Source organism: Stenella coeruleoalba (genome assembly GCF_951394435.1).
Source record: "Stenella coeruleoalba genome assembly, chromosome: 3".
NCBI classification, from domain to species: domain Eukaryota; kingdom Metazoa; phylum Chordata; class Mammalia; order Artiodactyla; family Delphinidae; genus Stenella; species Stenella coeruleoalba.
This window is the reverse complement of record NC_137148.1, coordinates 50,545,049-50,567,490: the sequence shown is the minus strand read 5'-3', so window position 1 is coordinate 50,567,490 and position 22,442 is coordinate 50,545,049. Positions and strand designations below refer to the sequence as shown.

Genomic DNA, 22,442 nt, shown 5'->3' with positions numbered 1-22,442 from the left:
TATAAATTACTAAAATTTATCTAAAATTAGAAAATAAGAATAAACCAAGAAAACTTTAAAAATTGAAATAGACCTCAAATATCTTCTCCAAAACTCATAAAAAATAGGGGGGTGGTCCAAGCAAAAATGATCTAACTGGCAAATTTTACCAATTCTTTAAGAAATGGATAATCTTTGTAATTTATATAATTGTGGTGGCCAGAAAATATAAAAGGAAGATGAGCTCTGCAAATAAAACATAACCTTGACACACTAACTAGACAAGGAGATATAAAACTACACAGAGTATAAGTAAATTACATACCAATCTATTTATGAACACAGATGATAAAATCCTAAATAAAATATTAGTCATGGAATCCATCAGTGATGTAAAAGAATACTACATTTTAGCCAAACAAGATTATTTTCAGGAATTCAAGGATGATTCAAAATGAAAAAAAAAAAGGCCTATTCAATATATTTTACAAACTGTAAGATTAAAAGAAAAAAAACACAGGACCACCTCAAAAGATGCAAAATAAAACTTTTGGTAAAGTTCAACATTTACTCATGATAAAAAGACAGCAATACTTAGCATCCTAGAAACAGAAGGAAATTTCATTAACCTGATAAAGAAAGGGCTTACTGAAAACCTTAGCAATTATAATACCTGATGGTAAAACTTTAAAAGCATTCCATGAAAATTAGGAAGAAAACAGAGACAATGATGCTATTTTTCATATTATTCAGCTTTAGAACACAACAGAAGAAAAGTAAGTAAGAGGTATAAGGATTGGGAAGATTTAGTAAGTGAAAAAGAAATTAAGTGCCTGTGACACCATTTCTCTTTTTTGGGCTGCAGATGTTTCCACCTTCTTAGAACTACATTGCTCATTTCTAACGTACTATTAGTTTCTCAGTCTGGGCACTCATTATATAGGTGTACTCACTTCGTGAAAATTCATCAAGCTGTATGCTTGTGATATGTTTATTTTTCTATATGTATCTTATTTCATCAACATAACCCATGATTGCCTCTGTTTGAGAAGAGTGCATAAAGAATTCTCAACATAAAGCAATGTCTACAGTAACAATTTTCATCATCTGGTCCTGGTTATACTGTAACTGTTCATGATACATGGAAGTCGAGGAATTCCATCAACAGAAGGAATCAGAGATGTATTTTCCTACCTCTGCTTATAGGGGGATTACTTATCCACCACAAAGGAAAAAATGGAGAATGGGGAAGATGTAGGAATGTGTCCCTGCTGCTCTCTCATTATAAAAGTGACATATGTCAAAGATCAGCTTACATGTGGATAAACGGTCCCAGCTCCTTTCATGACCAAAGAATTGGTTAAATGCTAAAGAAGAGTTTGGAATCCAAATCCTACACAATTGGAAATGGGTCAAGATACAAAAATCCAATGTAAAGATCTCTCACATAGGGACAACACTTTTGTATTTCATGCAAAGAATTTGAATGTGAAGTATTCCAACTTTGCTACTGTAACAGTAAAGGAAGAAAATTTTAAGCTAGTATTTTCCAGCAGCTTTATCATCTTTACATATCAATATCTAATTATTTGGGCAGAGAGAGGGAAGAATGAATAGTTAAAACATAGGAGAATTTTAGGGCTGTGGAACTATAATATAGTGGTGGGTACATGACATTATACATTTGTTAAAACCTATAGAACTATACACAGAGTGAACCCTAATGTAAACTATGGACTTTAGTTAAAAATAATACATCAACATTCAATCATCAACTGTAAAAAGTGTATCACACTAACACAAGAGGTTAATAATAGAAAGAATTGTACAGGGGAGAGGGAGTATATGAGAGCTTTCTATACTTTCTGTGCAATATTCTTGTAAAGCTAAAACTGCTCTGAAAGTGTCTTAATTAAAAAATATAATTATTTTGACATATAATAGCATTATCTACTCAAAGTTATTAATATTCATTAACAAATGGGAAAGTATACTTTTGTCTTGTTTATTTAAATGATTGAAAATAGTTTTTCCTTTGAAATCTGACATTAACATTGGTTTTCCAAATGTAAGAAAAACTTCTACCTTGTCAGTATGATACCTGTATTAGTTTACTTGGGCTGCCATAACACAATACCACAGACAGGGTAGCTTAAACAATAGAAATTTATCAGTTCTGAGATTGGAAATCTGAGATCAGGGTGACAGAAATTTTGGGTTCTAGTAAGGGCTTTCTTTCTAGCTTGCAGACAGCCACCTTCTTGCTATGTCCTCACATGGCCTTTCCTCTGTGCATGTGCACTTCTGGTGTCTCTTCCTCTTCTTATAAGGACAACAGTCCTACTAGATTAGGGCCCCGCCCTTATGAGCTCATTTAACCTTAAAGGCCCTATCTCCAAATACCATCATATTGGGGGTAAGGACTTCAATATATGGATTTGGGAGGGAGACAATTCAGTCTATAACATTCCTCCCTCTTGCCCCCAAAATTCATGTCCTTCTCACATGCAAAATATATTCACCCTATCCTAACAGTCTCAAAAGTCTTAACCCATTCCAGAATCTACTCCAAGTCCAAAGTATCATCTAAATCAAGCGTGGCTGAGACTTGAGGTATGATTCATCCTGAGGCAAAATTCCTCTAAGCTGTGAACCTGTGAAAACAGAAAAATTATGTACTTCCAAAATAAAATGGTCGGACAGGCATGGGATAGACATTCCCATTCTAAAAGGGAGAAATCAGAAAAAAGAAAGGAAGGGGTGACAGGTCCCAAGCAAGTCCAAAACCTAGGCAGGCAAACTACATTAGACTTAAGGCTCAACAATAATTCTCTTTGGTTCAATGCTTTGCCTGCTGGGGCCCACTATGGTGGTGGCTTTGTCTTCTGCCCACTGGAATGGGTGGCCTCAAGCCCTTGGCCATGGTAGGCAGCTTTGCCCTTGAGGCCATGTAGAGGGACATGGTCTGCTGAAACTGAGGGTGACTCCACTTTGAAACTCAGGAGGAGACAACTTTACCCTCTGGACCTGTGTGCTCCGGGCCTATGCAGGCAGTGGCAGTCCTGCTGATCTCTGAATTATCTTCAGGGTCATTTTTCCCTTTTCTTGAAGGATAAAACATATCTGCAGCCAATTCAGTCTAGAACAGTACCTATAAAACCCAAGCCAGTCTTCTCAATTTTGACATTATTAGAAAGCCCATGTTTTATTGTATGTCTTTCCTTTTATAGAATTCATAGAATAAAATCCTGTGAAAAATACTGAGTTCAAAATTTCTCAAAAGGTAAAAATCATGCTAGTGAACAAGAAAGAAAAATCAAAGGTGAAATGGCCAAAGAATCTGGAGCTCCCTTAACAATTACCTATATATTTCTTAAAAATTGGAACAAGGTATAAACAAAAAGCCAACAGAGGTAAAACTGATAAAAGTGTGGAAGGAGCAATGCATACCAAGTTAGAAAATAAAACACTAAACTGAATTAGCCAATTTGGACCATTTCAAGGCAAATAATATTTCTAAATTTTAGGTTTGTTTGTTTTTAAGGAAAAGCTAATGAAAATGCACTACAGATAAAGGCTGCTGTCAACCGTGACTCTCAATACCACGTTACTACACCTAAATAATGAAGCATCTATATCTCTATGTCTGCTGAAGATTGGTTTGAAAGTAGGAGGTCTATGGATACATATGTCAATGGGAGCACATTCAATGCTGATTAGATGGGATTCCTCTTTAATGGGCAAACAAACTAGACATGAGCTCTTACAAAGGAATGATGCCATGGAGAAAAATACAGACTGTCAGTCTTAGTCTGTTGCAATGATGATAGTAGTAAACAGTCAGAACTATTTGAGGAAATTTGAGTATTTTCTTTATATATACACCTTTCCTGTATATATAACGTTAACAAAAATACACTGATGTCTGGCAGGATTTTGGAGAGAATGACTATTAAAATCAGAGAGAAAATTACTTGCAGAAAAGGAATATTCTATTACTGATTGAGAAATCCTGCCCATACCCCTGGGGCCTTATATTAAAGATGTGTATATACTTGTCTTTGCTTAAAAGCACCACATTGCATTTGTAGCCATGAGACTGAGGCACAATTTGTCACCTAAAGGTTGTAAACTGGAAGTGCTTGGTAGATTATGTCTCCATGAAATAAGAAGCAGTATTTCTTTTGTAATATAAAGAAATGTTCCCAGTGTAAAAGAAATCTTATTGTTATGTAGGACACAGTAACCTCAGAAGTCATCCACAAATGTTTTGCAGAAGTGGGCTTTGAAACCAATGATTGTTCACATAAACAGAACATCATATGTAATAACTCTGTTGGGAATAAACTGCACAGATATTGGTTATTTTGTAAAATTGATACCATGTCAGCTCCCCCTGCTGATGTTGAATCTTCTTGATGTGTGTTGTGAACACAGAAGAACTGGAATAAAATGTGCTCAACTCCAAGCAGATACAGAAAAGAAGCATTAATAACACAGCAATCAATGGTCTGTGAAAATTGCAAAAATATAAATAACTGAGTTTTCAAAGCAGCGGTCACTACACTTGTTTGTAAACTGTTTAAGAACACATCAGGACCCGAAAATTAATCTTACATTAGGCAGAAATTAAAACAGGGTTTTACAGATATAACTAGAGTCCTGTGGAATTTATATGCCTTACGTGGTTCAATAGATATTTTTAGAACATGTATTATTTAGTGAAAGCTGGCTTGTAATTCAGGATCCCTCTTACATTAGCTTTCAATCTTTGTCAAGGGTATCAGATACTTTACAGGTACAAATAGGAGACTGGATCAGGTGATTTCTAAACTGTCAATTCTATAATTCTAGACTTGATAGCTTCAGTGACTAAAACGGGAATTGAAGCCTCCAATTTATTAACTCTACAACTGTCTAAATCACAAATTACAGAGAGACACCTCAATTTTCTTCAATAACTGTTGGTTTACATACTTTAGGGTTGAACATGATAAAGTCAACTTCAACAACTTTAACTGTTTAAATGGTTCTGCATACACTTTAGTGTTCACATCGAGAGACATTTTTCTTGGAAAGCACCCAACTTTTGTTGACAAAGAATTATTCAGTAGTTCAAACTACCTTATCACCGTCTGGTCACCTCTACCCACCTTCCCTTTTCTTCCCTCCTACCTCCCCTGGGCTTGCTGAACTCTTAGGCATAATACAATGCATATTCCACCTTAAGGAGAAAAGGTAATATAAATTTGATGCTGTAGTAGCTACCAAGTTCTTTTACACTCTCACATAGCTTCTTAAACTACACACTACACTTGAAGTTGAACACCATCTCTTTATTCTTTTAAATTTCTCCTTTCCCCTCTTCTTTCTCACAAACATACCTCAGACACTCAGTCTTGAATGCTCACTGCAGTCTTTGAATCCAAGTGACACCTTTAAGAATTGTAAAAATATCATTGAAGAAATGTAGATACTTTGTAAATTCTGTATTTTGATTAATTTTGCTCATTTAAACTGCTGCCACTCTGGTAAAAGAAGGAATGCACTCTAAAAATGGATGAAAGTAATAGTATGTAGCACCCAAATATTCACTTATTTCTCACATGCTACTTCCTTAGGAAGAAAATATATGAAAAGGTAGAAATTACATACAGAATTAATAGAGTTATGAGGAAAGCTAAAATATACTTTCAAAATGGTGTGTGTCTATTTGTTCTCATATGTAAATCTTAGAAATCACCATATGATGAGTCTACAAAGTTTTGTTCCGAGCAATAGGTATAGTCATATTGGGAGATTTCTGAGCAGACTAGGATACATCTGAACATATTTTTTAAAAACTGCCAAAATATTTCTGATTGACCAAGAAGAGGCAGTAGCATGAAGAAAATAAAACCAGGTGATTTTTTTAAATTAATTTTAACTTGCGTTTTGAGGCTACAAATATTCACTCATTCAGTGAATATTTGCTGAGAACCTACTGTTTTGTCAGGGAACACACACAAAAAAAATAAAAATAAAAATAAAACATGTACTGTGAACGCATACGAGAGGGTAAGAGGGGTTCTAAGCCAGTTGGGAGAGAGACAGAGAGTAGGCAAAATTGTCAGGGTTCTCAGAGGAAAGTATCTAATTAAAGAATTGATCCTGAGGTCAATTGCAGCCTTGTTTCCCCAGGTGCTTCTCAGGCTGATTTCTTAGAATGGAAAATAAGAGCTAAAACATATTTACTTTACGTAAAATATATTAATATGATATGAAGCATGGTCTTAACTGAAAGCTGATAATAAGTAAGTTGTGGAACTCACCATGCTTTTATTGGATGGATATATTCTTTTTGATGGGTCAAGTATCAATAATCAAAAAAGGATTCAAATGAGAAATTGGTAACAAAAATAAGCACACTGGCTTCAAAACCCTTTTTTCTCCTGGGCAAAGGTGTAGTTACACAGAGATGCTTTTTGCTGGATACAGAGGCAGCTATACTAGGTTACCACAAAAGATTGCTAGATAATGGAGACAAAAAAGTAGTAGGTATCTCCTAGCAGATAAAGCACTGACCTGGAAGCTAAGAAACTTGGCTTGTTTATTTTACTTATTTATCCCATCATCTTCCCCACAAAAGGGTTTAAAGCTCTTGGCACTTTCATTGTTTGCTTCTGTCTTTCCTGAACAGCCTTTATCTTTGAATAGTTCACCTGTTACCTAAACCTCTGTCTAGTACTCATGTCACTACACCACCAGGTATTATACTAATGCGTATGTTTGTTTCTTCCTCTAAGTTGTAAGTACCCAAAGAAAGGGCATAAGCAGTATCTCAAATCTTCATAGCCCTTTATGATACCACATGATGCTTTTTACATGCCTATATATGTTGTTGATATGAATTGGAGGCAACTAATTTTCTCACTCTGGGCACTGAAAGGAAATTCTAACAGATCACATATAACCCACATTCTTCATTTCACATAAATTCACCTATGAGCCAATTCTATGACTAATTTCATTATACTGCATTACATGGGGAAAAGTCCAATTTAGAGACTAAAATATAATTAACATTTTCATATGATTCTAGATGAATCAATAGCTTGTCCTAATATACAAGGTGCTTCCAAAAGATTATGCCCCTGTACTACTAAACTCTTACTTACTCATAATTACTTAAGGTTAGAAAAGAAAAATTGGATAAAGTAGCACTTTTTTTTAAGCCACTTAGTTTCTGGTATTTTTTTCATTTACATTATGGTTTATTACAGGATAGTGAATATAGTTCCCTGTGGGATACAGTAGGACCTTGTTGTTTATCTATTTTATGTATAGTAGTTTAAAGTAGCACTTTTTAAATGGCTTACTAGATTTAGTTTTAAATAAGATTCTGAGTATAAAGCGGAAATGTGGTTATGAAACTATCAATTTAACTCTCCTACTAGATAAACTCCATTATAATGGAAAAATGTTGCTACAGTAATCCAGCCAAAAGATAAGGCCCAGATTGGGGTGATAGCAGTGGTAGTGGTAAATAATGGTCAAATTCTGGATATACACTGAAGGTAGAACAAACAGGATTTCCAGACAGACTGAATATGGGGTCTAAGAGAAAGAGGAATCAAGGATGGCTCCAAATCTTTGGGCATGAGCAACTGTAAGGATGGAACTGCCATCAACTGATATGGGGACAGATGCAGGTGGAACAGAAAGGGCAGATCAGGAGTTCAGTTTTGGATGTATTAAGTTTGAGATGTCTATTTAACTTTCACAAAGAACTGTTAAGTGTAAGCTGGATTCAAGAATCTGGAGTTCTGAAAGGTGTCTGAGCAGGAGCTTTAAATGTGGGCAGGTTCTCTAAAGCCATGAAAATGGATGAGATCTATAAGGTTGTAAGTATGGATAGAGAAGAGAACAAAATCCTGAGGCCCCGGGCTCATATAAATTTTCTGGGGATCTAAACTTCCTCTCAGTTATGTCTATTAACTTTCACTCATTTCCCCCTGAGTTTTGTAATTTTGGAGTATGAATTCATCTTTACCATGAGACAACTATGGGACCTTGTTTGAGGACCTGCCCCTCCAGGAAGAACAGTTTCACACTGTATCTGCCAGATGCTTGAGGAACATCACCAGCAGAGGAATAGCTTTTAGGTAAGTTTCTCAGTTTGGGGCTCCTTGGCTCACCCTGTTAGTATTCAATATAAATCCAAGTACTAAAATCTGAAGTTAAGGATTCTCAGGTGATTTGGAGGATGGCAGAATTAAAAATGAATAAGTATAGGAAAAGAATCTACAGACTATTTCGGGATGAACAAGTAGTTGGTGAGGAAAAATTCTTCAGTTTAAAGGTATCATGCTAATAAATGTAGGATGATTAATATAATCACCATTTACAACCCCTAATGAAATGATGGATTTAAGGGAAAGAAATCAATGGATACTAAAAACATTTGGAAAAAAGGATGATGGAGCATTTTATAATGTATGTGTAAGGCTGTTACCACCTGAACTCAAAGATCAATCTTAACATCACTCGAAAACAGGACAACTATACTGGTTTGCTAGGGTTACCATAACAAAATACAACCGACTGGATGGCTTTAACAACAGACTTTTTTTTTTCCACAGTCTGGAGACTAGAAGTCTAAGATCAAGGGGCCATCAGGGTTGGTTTCTTCTGAGCCTCTCTCCTTGGATGTTAGATGGCTGCCTTCTCATGTGTCCTCACATGATCTTTCTTCTGTAGGCACATACCCTGGTGTCTCTTTGCAAGTCCAAATTTCCCCTACTTATAAAGACACTAGTCAGATTGGATTGAGTCCACCCAAACAGCCTCATTCCAACATAATCACCCTTTAAAGGCCTTATCTCCAAATACAGTCACAGCCTGAGGTACCTACTGGGAACTAGCTCTTCAGTATATGAATTTGGGGGGATACAATTCACGTTATAACAACAACCAAACATCTTGTGCCTCCTGATGTAATGCAGCTGAAAATACTGAGCACCATCTCTAAAGTATTCTTAAAATAATAATAATAACCTGAACTGAATCAAACCTCTAAATCTAAGAACCACTTTATTTACTACATGAATAGAGGAATGTTGAAATGACACCGTGAGGCTACAACTAGCCAAATACAACTTGGTTTTTTCAAAAAATAAATTAATTTTAAAAGAGGGAGGAGAAACTTAAGAGATTTAAGATGTCTAACAAATGCAATGTGTAGACCTTGTTTGAATCTTGATTCAAACAAATCAACTGTAAAAAATATTTTTGAGACAACCAGAGAAAATTATACATGAACTAGGTATTAGATGATATTAAAGAACTGTTCATTTTGTTGGACATAATATATAAAACTGTTGCTGTTTTTTAAAGGTCCTTAGGCTAGAGATAAATATTCTAATTTTGAGTATTTACAGGCAAAATTGTATAATGTAGAAACAAATTATATATAATGCAGAAAAAAGAAACAAGAATGGAAGAATAATAATAACTATTAAAGCTGGTTGATGGATACATGATGATTCATTATGCCCTTCCTCTATTTTTGTGTATGTCTGAAATTTTTCATAAAAAGTTTCTTTTTATAAAAACTGAACAAACAGAATTTTCAGATGAGACTTTTCTCTACCATCTACTCAGAGACTAAGCCAATACAGACTTCCTCGTAATCTCTGTGTCCGTGGATGCCGTTTTTTTTTAATCTACTGTTTTACTGAAAATGTTACCCTTCCCAAGTCCTGGCTTTACTCAGGGGTCTCAGTTCCCAGCTGCCTGCCTTATGTGTACCCAAGGCCTTGGCCTCCTGTATAACTATGAGTATATTAGTGAGCCTAGCAACCTCACTCTAACACTAAGGGTAGTTTTTATGTCATGTGTCTGTTGCCAAGCTCTCTCCACCTTTCTTCTTCTTTTTAGCTCCTGGGCTTTCTTTTACTTTGTTACAAGCTCATCTATGCACTTATGTAGTATATATCAAATATCTGTAGAGAAGTTCTAGTATTTGTAGCATAGGTTTTCAGGTTATCATAACCAGAAGACTCCCCTCTGTTAACCACTGCAAGAAAAACTTCTAATTCCAGTTATTTGGCAATGTCACTCAGAGTTATGGTCATGTTCCTTAGGATTTGTTCTGAAAACATCAGAATTCTGAAGGGAAGGGGCAAAGGGAGAGAAGGGATTAAAGTGGACTGAGGACAAAAGATACCTTGCCAGCTTTTTCAAAAAGGTAGAATGGGACAGAATCTCTCTAACAGGCCAAGGAAGAAATATGTGAAGAGGAAAATATTTCACCCCATATGCTCTATAAACAATAAGCAAATGTGTGACCTCAAAAATTCTAGGCCAAGGGCTTCCCTGGTGGTGCAGTGGTTGAGAGTCCGCCTGCCAATGCAGGGGTACGTGGGTTTGTGCCCCGGACCGGCAAGATCCCACATGCCGCGGAGCGGCTGGGCCCGTGAGCCACGGCCGCTGAGCCTGTGCGTCCGGAGCCTGTGCTCCGCAACGGGAGAGGCCACAACAGTGAGAGGCCCGTGTACCGCAAAAAAATAAATAAATAAATAAAAATTCTAGGCCAAAAATTATGGTTCTAATCACCAAGGCTTTACTTTTTGAAAATCTGAAGCATTTTATCTTCCACACTGAAGGCAGAGCCCTTGTTGAAAACACATAACAGATCATTACTTTCCTGCACCCTTCAGGGGCTTCCCAGTGCTCTGCTGACCAGGCTGCTGTCTGTCCTCAGCCCCAGTCTGCTCTACAGGCCCGCAGTCGAGACTTCTTTCCACTCCTCCACTCCACTGGCTCACTCCCCCTGCTCCTACCCCTGGATCCCTGGAAAGCTTGCCCCTGGCCTCCAGGGAATAGAGCCATATCCTTCAAGTCTCAGCTTAAATGCCTCTCCCTGGAGAAGAGAAGGGAGTGGGTCTTCCTTGACCTATTTTTTCCCCAATGACCTTTCCAATTCTCCTTCAGAACATTCATCATGCTTTTAATTACTTGTTCCATGTCTGTCTTCCTTGCTGAGTTGCAAACTCCTTAACAGTTTGTAACAGTGCTAGCACAGTGTTGGGCATTAATCAGTTGAATGAATGAGTGAATAAGTAAGCAAGCATAAGCAAGACATTCTTATGCATTCAAAAAAAGGCATTCTTTCCTTACTCTGCTTAAAGTCAGGATACAACTTATTGGCATCACCAGGGTAAATTTAGCAAACACCACCAAAGGAAGCTGGGCTCAGCCTTTTAATGATGTTATAGAGACTGAATTTTAGAAGCTCCATTTTAGAATATGATCTGAGCTTCATGACATCTTATGTGGTTTGATGACTATATGTCACTGGATGTGTTCAAATTATTTATAATCCTCTTTATGAAGCGATCCATCAGAAAATAGAACTTTTCTCTTTTTAATTAGCAATGGGACAGAAAGTAGTATACTCTCCATATTTTTTAAACTAAAATCTCTACATATAAAACATGAATGCAAGGGGTTGGAATTATTTTACATACTACTACTATTTTTGAAGACAGTGATTACTAAATGGCATTAGCTCCTTTAATCATCAGGACATTCCTGTGAAGTAGGGATTGTTAACTCCGTTTTATAAATGAGGAAACTGAGGCCTAGAGAAGTAAAGTAACTTCCCAAACTATCTCCATCATTTTATAAGGAGGAAGTTCCTATTTCTAGAATCTTGAGATTTCTAAGGACAAGAGCAGTGAGGTTGACTGACGTCCTTACAGAGAGTTCAAAGTTGGGAAGGGGGAAAGTACTCTCTATTAAGTCATTTACTGGAACAGAGAAGGCAACAAACATCATTGGCTGCCCTTCCTCTATCTGCTGGCATTTTAGGTGACTACACTAAGAAAAGCAGAAGGTAAGGCACAGAAGCAGTAACTAGCTCTAAGCTTCAAGATCTATATTGTCGTGATCAGCTTTTGGGTGACATCAGAAATACACTTCTTTAGCCATTCTAAAAATAAATCAGGGCTCAATAAGTTAACAAGAGTCCACAAAAAATGCACACACTCCTATCTAACCATATGAATTTTAGTGCATTTTACTTTTAACATTTGCTTTGCCTTTGCTTACTCCCCGCTTTTTTGGAATTACAGAATCTACATCATGATATACCCAATTTGCTATCATTTATTCTCCTGTTCTTATAAGTTTACCACTGTCTGGCAGCAAATGTTTCTGCAGACAGCTATTCTAAATAGTCCTTCAGCATGGATCTCCATGGAATTCAGTGATACTTAGATGGTGTGCTAAGACGAAGATTTGGTTTATAATCCTGAAACAGCCATGCTGCACCAGTTGTTTCTTCTGTCTTCCCATTCAGTGAGGTCCTTAGAGGCTCCTGAAATAGGCAGGGTTTAGCCTGCCTTCTTTAAATGTTTCCAGACATCTGAGGCACTTAACCTATCCTACATTCTGAACAGCTATTCTGACTCTCAGTAAATCCAATATTCTCAGTTTCACAACAAAACTTTTAACGGTGATTAGTAAGATCCCCTAACAAAATTGATTTAATTAGTGAAATTTCTTTCTTTAAAGTTCAATTTTTTGAGAATAACATTATTTAAGAAAGTAGCCATTGCACTTTACCCTTCACACAAAATCTTATAAGGAACCTCAAAAGATCAACGTGATAAAAACAATGAGGGGGTTAAATATTTCACTGTTTGCAGAACCCCTGAACACAAATTGAGCACTAGGGATATAAAATACCATATTCATGTGACTAATATATATCAAGTCTGAAAATTATGTCACATTCTAATTCCTTTTCAATAATAAATCTTCCTTTGTCCCACAGTATTTCAGAGGTTTCCTTTTAGATTGCTTTATTACTTTTTCTTTCTATACATTTCAATCATGGGGGGGATCTACTGAGACTTAGTGTTAAACAGACAAGGTGAGGAAATTACCCATGGTCACTTTTCTGCCCACCTGCTCAGATCTACGGTGGCAGAGCTTGCTGATACACAAAGCACTCAGTCCAGTTTCCCTAACAGGCCTTCACCACCTGGTCCTCTGTTCTCTACTCTGTTCTTCACAAGGGGCATCTTGCACTTTTATTGCCTGTTTCTCTGGGAGAGGAACTGGCGTGACCCGTGATGCTGCTATGTATTATTACCAGGGTTCTGTGTGTCTCAGGTCTCCAGATGCTCTGCAGCACCCACCACAAACGCCTTACATTCTGCCTAGTGGCTTCTTGGAATTTGCTGGGAACCCAGAAAGTGAATTGCCTGAATTTATCAGGCAGTCTGTATCAAGAGGTGAGGGTGGGATAGGGATTTGCAGGTGCTGATGTAGAGAAATTCCCTTCAATCGAGGACAATCTGCTTCTTAATTAAGGTTACTTCCCCCCAGCTTTAGTGTTTTAGGAGTTTTTTGCTTTTTAGTTTTGCGGTGAGTTTCCATTTTATTCTACATTTTCATAGGAGCTTTAAGAAAAATGAGAAAAAGCTACATTGGAAGCTGCTATTTAGATGCTGTTTTTGAACTGGGAAACTTTTTTACACAAATTGTTAAGGATTAATAATTTTATGTATATTCCAGTGATAAACTGTGTGGCATGTTTATTTCTTCATTTATTTATTTATACTCTATCTAGAAGGAATTTATGAACGTAAGGAAGAGAGCTGCAAACCTTAGAAAGACCAAGGTTATGACGACATGTTGAGTCATAAAACTTTTCAAAACACAGAGCAAAATACTGAAAATTTTTAAATACTGATACCTTTTAAAACTTCAGTATAAGAAAATACAAACAAAATTAAGAGACAACCCACAGACAGGAAGAAGAAACTTATAAGCAAATGATTAATAGCTACAATGGATTCTACAATACAAATTTTTAAAAAGATAAATCTCCAACAGAAAAATTAACACAGAATATAAAATCACTATTGCCAGAAGAGGAAACCCAAATGGCCAACAATCATATGAAAAGTGCTCAACTTCACCAGAAATTAGGAAAATTAAAATTAAAACAAGATACCATTTCATGCCCATCACAAGTCTGACAAGACCAAGTGTAAACATAATACAAAGCAACAACAAAAATCTCATAAACCACTATGGGGAAGTATAACTAGACACAAGCATTTCAGAAAGCATTTTGGCAAGATCTGCTAAGACAGAACGTGTATATGTGGGTCTGCAGTTCTACTTCTAGGTTTTTATGTACTTAAGGAATATTATATCATAAAAGACTGTTCACTTTCACAACATTTTGTAGTAGCAAAAAATTAGAAACAACCAACATTTCATCAATAGGAGATTTAACAAATTAATTTGTGCTCATTGATACAATGGAATATTATATAGCAATGAAAGTTGATAAACTAAAGCTACATGTATGTAGAAAAAATTCCAAAGTATGTTAAACAAGGAAAAAAAAGGCTGCAGAAATATACATGGTAAAGAATAAAACACACAGCATAGTAATAGCTACAAAAAATTAAAGCATGCACAACAATGTTTTAGTTTGTTTACTGATACATGTATATATAGCAAAAGTATAAAAACATGAATGGAAATGATAAATGCCAAGTTTGGATAATGGTAACCTCTTCAAAGGGATCTAAGGGGGGCTTAAATTTTATGTGTAATGTATTTTTTCTTAAAAAAATCAGAAAAAAATAAAATGTTAATATAAGGTTACATGGTAGAAACATGAGTGTTCATTACATTATTCTCTATACTGTATATTTAAAAGGTTTTATATCTATATTTAAAAATTTAAATTCATTTGCCTTAATAATATGGAAACCACATATTTTGCATCCTATATCATGAGCACCTCTCAATGTGAAAAATCTAAAACATCTTTTTTGCTTTGAAGAGTCCATAAAGCAGCATTAGCTTTCCATTTGAGCCTTAATTACTGAGGAGTGCTACATGTACATTAAAGGGGGAGGGGGAAACTATGTCCAAAATGATTACCTGTGCTAGTGCTTCTCACATTTGTGCATCTGAAATATCTGAAAGCTTTTTAAAAGAACAGATGTTCAAGATTTATCTTAAACCTGCTTGAAACAGAGTATCTGCAATGAGAACCACATACAACAAGACTGAAAACCACTGATCTATGAAAATGGCACAAAGAGAAAAATGAGCAATCCTGACTAATTCAGACAAATCATGTGGTTAGAATGGTGATGGGGTAGTTTTCCCAATGACTATGCAGAAGTTCTGTGTCTCCCACCTGAGCACTGTACAAGCAAAACACAAAATATGAAAAAGTGAAATCACTGAGAAGACATGCGTAACAATACCACACCAGCTAACACCACAAAAGAGGGACGGTGGTTCTTATGAAATGCATCAATCATAAAATAAAGTGTTCTTGGATGTTAGTAACTGAATTAGACTAGAAAGAAACAGGTATGCCTTTTATGAAATAACGACAGCACAAAAAGCCTTACGTAACTGTAATCAAAACACTCTCTAGATGATATGATTATAGCACTGGATATTCTTTGCCTCCCTCGCCCCCCACTCCAGAGGTACTTTCCACCCTACCTTGCGCTATTTCCCAGGAGGCTGACTTTTGACCTGCAAAAATAGGGCCCCCTAATCTTCTGCCTTCCAGTTGGATTTGCCGGTGGGAAGCACCACCAGGAAATCAGAGGCCTGGAAGAGAGTGAAGCTGGGGTGTTTATTTCCCCATCCTTCCCAATCACAGAAAGGCCGGAGGTCTAGTCAGGCAGCATTCCCCACATAGCTACCCTCTCTGGGTTTCAGTCATGATCCAATTCTCTCACCCCTTCAGGTCTAGGGATGATAATGGTTCCCACTATTGTTAGTCCTGAGATGCTTCACCATCCACTGTTGGTTTATTTTAACCCAGGAACACTTTTAATATTAATCTTCTGAACTACTCCATTTTGAGCCTGCTATGTATTTTCTACCAGAACACTGACACAATTATGAAGCATGAAGATATTCTACCCTACTCTCTTAAGTAATACATCTTTTGTAGATCTAACCTTACAAGTTGAATATGTCCAGCTAGTATACAGAGTTATAGGTGCTATACATGATTCAAGAAAATATATATCGAATATTTGACCTGTGCCTTAGAGGGAAAAAAAACTAGGTGGAAAACAAATTCATTCCTACTCCTGGGCATATATCCAGAGAAAACCATAATTTGAAAAGATACATATACCCCAATGTTCACTGTAGCACTATTTACAATAGCCAGGACATGGAAGCAACCTAAATGTCCATCAAAGGAAGAATGGTAAAGAAGATGTGGTACATATATACAATAGAATATCAGCCATAAATAAAGAACGAAATCATGCCACTTGCAGTGACATGGATGGACCTAGAGATTGTCATACTGAGTGAAGTCAGATGGATATCACATGATATCGCTTACATGTGGAATCTAAAAGAAATGGTACAAATGAACTTATTTACAAAACAGAAATAGAGTCACAGATGTAGGAAACAAACTTATGATTACCGGGGACGGGGGGAGGGATAAATTGAGAGATTGGGATTGACAAACACACACTACTATACATAAAATAGATAATAAGAACCTACCGTATAGCACAGGGAAGTCCACTCAATACTCTACAATAACCTATATGGGAAAAGAATCTAAAAAGGAGTGGATATACATGTATGTGTAACTGATTCACTTTGCTGTATAGCAGAAACCAACACAACATTGTAAATCAACTATACTCCAATAAAAATAAGTTAAAAAAACAAATTCAAGGCCAAAATAAAAGAAATTATCAAAAACAGAGAGTAATTAACAAATAGAAAGATATGGTAAACTGAAAACAAGAAATAGGGAGTTAGGGAAGGATTTCTGGGAAAAAAGTAGTATTCCATCTGGGTCTTAAAGGGTAAGAGAGAATTTAGATAGCATTAGCAAGTAGAATGGAGAGGAATGGGCATCTTGAGCAAAGAAAATAATATAAGCCAAAACACTAAATTGGGAAAGGGTATGGTTGTTGGGTGAGCAAAAAGTATAATGTCAGATTAGAGTAGAGCAAGCTTTATTTAGGACTCTACAGCCTTAGCTAGTTCTAAGTCAGACAGGTGAAACTATACAAATATTAATTATACAATTTATATATCTTCCAGGAGACCAATGGTCTGGGAACGAATAAAACCAAAAATTCAAGCAGAATATGGCTAGAAAAATATATCTTAGTTTTAATTTCTAACTCTATTAAATAAACTTTAACACAGTCCCCAATTTACTCATTATACAATGGGCCCACATATCTATACTATTCATCCCATGCTGCCTAAATTGGTGTTCATATTTCAATTCTGGCTCGTCGGAAAATTTTTTTCACCAGGCTTATGAATAGGCCAGGAGATTCTCAATCAGAATATGCCTCATGCTTATCTCAGCAATTTTATGAAAGATGTTTTGAAGTTGCTTTTAAAATCTGTGCTAATGACCTACTGCTTGTTTCTAAGGTTTTTCCACCAGTTACATCAGGGAAAGAGATTACAGAACTTGAAGGCAGTTCTATTATTAATAATCTCTAATATTTCTGCTTGCTACAGAGAAATTTATCAAGACAAAAAAAAATGCAACAGCTCCAGTTTCCTCAGCTACATTTTGTAAAAGGCTCACCATTCAAGTCATTTTCTCAAATATTTTCTAAAATCAAGAAAAGCAACAAAACATCTTGTTAATTATGTGGTTAATGTTTACTGTACCAAAGATACTTAGCTTTGGTTAATATAATATTATTTTTGTACACATTATTTTATACTAGGGCCAAAAGAAGATATTTTAATGTGGGCATCTTTATGTCACCATTTTATTGGGGACTGCCTACTTATTGGGGCTGTTCTGATGCAGGGAATTCTGAAGAGACCTCAAAAATGAACTATTAACCTTCCAAAACGAGAAAAAAATTCATGTTATACATGAAACAGATATTCTCATCCCTTCCCTCTGCTGTCTTCCTTTCTGAACCAACTACTTTCCACCCAAAGGTGGCAATTAAAGATGAAGTAAGGTCAGAGATTAGAGTGAGGGTCAGAGGCAAGGTACACTTCATCAATGGAATGAGATGGGCATGGACCAATACCAGGGAGACAAACCCCTGTATATAACCAGAAGGTAATGTTTGCCATCACAGTTGCTCATCTTAGAAAGGGCCATGCTAGGGGAAAATTTCTGCTTGCCAGCTGGTAATTTATTTGTCACTTCAGTAATCTGCATATCAAAATAGGTGATTTCTTTCAAAGTTACCATTTACTCTCATTTAAAAAGAGAGACTTGGCTGCTAAGTAATGGAACTTTTTTCCATTTGAATATCAAAAGGATAATACCCCTTCTTTTCATATGCTCCTTATTATGTATTTATTATTCAATGGAATGGAATGGGGTACATTTGCAGCCACAATACTATCCCTGTTCTCAAGCTATTGACTGCATGGAAAATTCCCTACTTCTGATCCCTCAGAAATGATTTCATATGTTTATCATAAAACTCCTGCTTGATGACTTTAGAGGACTAGGCCAATATCTCCTTAACTGCTAATATAGTTATAACAGACTTCTGACACTTATATGATGTATAATATGTATAATACAGATACAAAATTTTCAGACAATCCAGAAATGAAGAAAATGAACATATCCAGTAATTGGTGTGATCAAGAAAATCTCTCCCACACACAACTTGCTAATGATTTTTTTGAAAATAGCAATTTCGCATTTTGATGAGGCAATTTCGACCTAGCTATATTACACTCAAAACATATAATGTGGAGCTAAATTTTGATTCTAAATTATTATAAAGATTTACACTTGCATGTATGTGAAGTTCAATTTTTCATATGAAATACAGCCACAACTTAATACAGTTCCAGTATTATATGTGGTTTACTTAATGTATTCTACTTGAATAAATAATTGATAGGTTGCAATCCAAATTATTACTTTCAAAATGTTTAACAATATGCAAATGTACACATAGATATACATATATGTATTACAAATGTATACAAACCTACAAGTAAGCAGTGCCCATTTCAGAGTAGTCACTCTGGGAAGGTTACTTCTAATAATCTTGCCATTAATTAAAACTATTTTTTAAAAGATCTTTTGATGTGGACCATTTTTAAAGACTTAATTTGTTACAATATTGCTTCTGTTTTATGTTTTTTTTGTTTTTTGGCCCCAAGGCATGTGGGATCTTAGCTCCCTGACCACGGATTGAACCTGCACCCCCTGCATTGGAAGGCGAAGTCTTAACCACTGGACTGCCAGGGAAGTCCCAAAACTATTTTTAAAACACCCTTTCAAAATTGTCTTCATAGCCTTCGTGGTAACTGTTTAAATATCCTTAATAGCAGTAAAATCTTGAAGATAGAGCTGAGTTTTGCAACCATGCAGAAATCATTCTGCCAAGTTTAGCAAATAAAAGAGATGTTCAAACTGAGTTACATAGTTTTTGATTATAAAATATAAACCAAAGACAAGTAGTTATAAAAGAGATTCTAAAATCATGTTTTTATGTTGCTTGTAAATCAACTAAATTTTTCAAATATTCAAAGTAATTGTGAATAGCAGCAGCACTTTTGGAACAAGTATTTAGCCTCCTAAAATAACTACCTGAAATGACCACTCTAAAAAAAACATAACTGACAGCATGTTTGGGGGAAGAGGTAGTGTTTCATGACCCTATAGTCACACTTCGAAGTCACAAAGCAGCTTTCTTCCAAGGGGTTTAAAATATTTTCCAGACACTACTTCATTAATTCTCCAAATATCCCTTTATGAGAGCTAGGACAGATTATCATTCTTTTTTTTCCAGAGTGCTGAGTGAAGATGGTGTAAGGGAAAGAGAACCGTGTTTATTCCATGAGTCAGTAATTAAGTCTAGTCATACTGTGCCCTAAAATGTGTGCTATGTAGTTAGCAAAATTTAACTGAACTTTTTTTAGCTTTATTCTGTTTGATAAAAAGGCATTATATGAGGTAGATGTGTCATAAAATATTACAGGGATTAAAATGATTATTAATTCATACTTGACTGGAAGAATTATTGCTTGATGTACAGGAGTTACTTATTAAAGAAGCTAGTGCCTATCCTCAGATACACTAATAAAAGCCTAATTAAGTCTATTTTATCAAGGGAAAAAAGCTTGTTTTTTTAAAGACTCTTTTCCTTGAATTTTAGAAGAAAAAATATCTTCACTTTGAAAGACCAAATATATAAATGAAACAAACGAAGAAAAATGGGGCAATAAAAGATCTATTGGCAAAATCATTTAAGAGCAAACCCTAGGGAAATGGGTAAATTGTCGATGGCTCTGGAGAGAGAGCCCAACATAATATGCACATGATTACAAGTTAATTTTCATTGAAATTATTAAAATGATTATTCTTCTAAATGTTTAATTCTTTTGTATGAGAAAAGAAAACTTGCTGCTCAGGCATACCACGATTCCTCTTATTCATTAAATAAACATTTAGGGTCTCTGCTATGATAATCACTAGGTATACTGGGGCTCCCAGTGGCCCCATTTTTATATGGGAGATTAATGGTTTGACAGATGAAAAGACAAACAAATTTACTCCTTACTACGATTCCAGTGATCCTATTCAACAAATGGAATGATTCTGGTCTTTTAAGTATCACTTTTAGGGGTACTAGTCCAGGAATATGAAAGGGCTCAACTCTATTTTTTTAAAGAAAGGTTTTAGTAATTAATGAGTAAATAAAAATACGCCTATTAGAGGGGCACTCAGCGCTACATTTTGTTTGAGGTTGAGTGACTGACCGGACTGAGGACAACTCTCAGATAAGCTCTAATCACAGCTCCCACAAGGGCTGCCTACTTATTTTTGAAATAATCACTTTTCCTCATGGGTGCCTTAGCTGTCTGGTCTATAAAATGGGTAACTTAATAGTAACCTGTCCACACAGTGCTCCTTTGAAATTGACTAATGAATGGTCTCCCAGGTGTTAAAACTGTTAGATGCTACAAAACTACTGAGTACTGTCTCGAAAAGAACTCGGTGATATACACATTAGAGCTAATGAGGGCACTAATAATAAATCCCCGCCACCCTATGGACCCTCTCCCCACCTCCGCCCCGCTGCATTTCAGAGCTTACCCATGACCTCTGCCTGACAACAAGTCTGTACACTCCGGACCCGAGGCTGCAACAAAAGCAGCTGAAACGCCGATACCGAAATGGACCAGACAAAAGAAAGTGGGTCTGTGCGAAGGGAACGGGCCGTGGGAGGGGGTGTGTGCCGACTCTCCCCACAAGCTCTGAGATGAAACCGGACACAGCGCCTCAACTCCCACCTGGAGGGCGGCCCACACCGGCCCCGCGGCGCCCCCCCGCCGCCCCGCACGCCCCCGCGCGCCCCAGGCGCCGCCCGGCTCACGTTTCCAGACCCCGTGTAATTCCACCCTCCCTCCGGATCGCGCCCCGAGGCCGCCGCCGCCGCCGCCCCGCAAGCCTCAGGTGCGAAAGTTAAACCGCCTCCGCATCACCTGAGGCCGCGCCGGGAAGCGGCCGGGCCAGACTAGCCCAGCCTTCTGCGCGTCCTCCCTGCGCGAACGTGGGGCCCGAGCCGCCGCGGCCACGCAGGGCCGGGCCGAGACCAGACCCTCGGGCGGCCGCACCCCGCCGGGCTCCAAGCCGTCGGCCCTCACCTGCGACCGCGTACCGGAGCCGTTCGCTCCGCGCGTCGTCCCGGAGCGCCCGGCCGCCCGCAGCCTGGCTCTGAGGACTCGCGGCGGCAGCTCCAGCGGCGGCGGCGGCTCTGTTGGCGGCGATGCAGGTTCAGCGAGACGGGAAGCGACAGGAGCCAAACCCCGCGGAAAGCGCTCGAGCTGCGCCGGCGGCCCGGAGCCCGCGGCCTCGGTCTCGCCTCACGGGCGCTCCCCGCCGCCTCCAGCTCTGCGCACCCACCTCAGCAGGTTCCGGCCCGAGCCGCGCGTGGGCGGCGCCCCGCCCCGACCCTTAGCAGCCCTGCCAGCAGCGCCAGCTGCGCGGGGCCGGGCGGCACCGAGGGAAAGTTGTGCTCTCTGGTCAACCTTTTACCAGAGCAAAAGAAGTTGCGAGTGCCTGCTTCTCCCGTGGCCTCACCCAGCCCCTCCTGTAGTTGAGAGCTCCGAGCCCACCTGCTGAGCCCATTACCTGCTCAGATCGGCTGTCATCCCCCGACCCATCTCCACGCCTAGACTTTTCCTAAGGCAGCGCCACTATCTGAGTTTACTTTTCCCTTCTGATGTCACTGTCCTAGTTGCTTACCTTCTTATGCCTAAAGTTCCATCCAAGTGCAACTGGGATTAACTACTAAAGTGTTTTTGTTTCCACTCTTGACAAATTACGGTTGGTAGGTGAGTTCATGACCCGCGGTAAATCAAAAGCGCTTAGTCAGGGGGCTGCTTTGAGTAAATGTGGACTTGTCAGCACGTCGTGAACTTTGGAT

At 37.7% G+C, this 22,442-nt stretch overlaps 1 protein-coding gene across 3 annotated transcripts in view; it reads right to left on the bottom strand.

Moving 5' to 3' along the window:
• RNF180 (ring finger protein 180) overlaps positions 1-21,884 on the bottom strand; it is a 278,435-nt gene extending 256,551 nt beyond the window's left edge. For all 3 annotated transcript variants that reach the window (XR_013827826.1, XM_079918561.1, XM_079918560.1), the window contains exon 1: positions 21,661-21,884. The gene's annotated coding sequence lies outside the window, so the exon portion shown is untranslated. The remainder of the gene's footprint in view (positions 1-21,660) is intronic.
• Between the last annotated feature and the right edge of the window lie 558 nt (positions 21,885-22,442).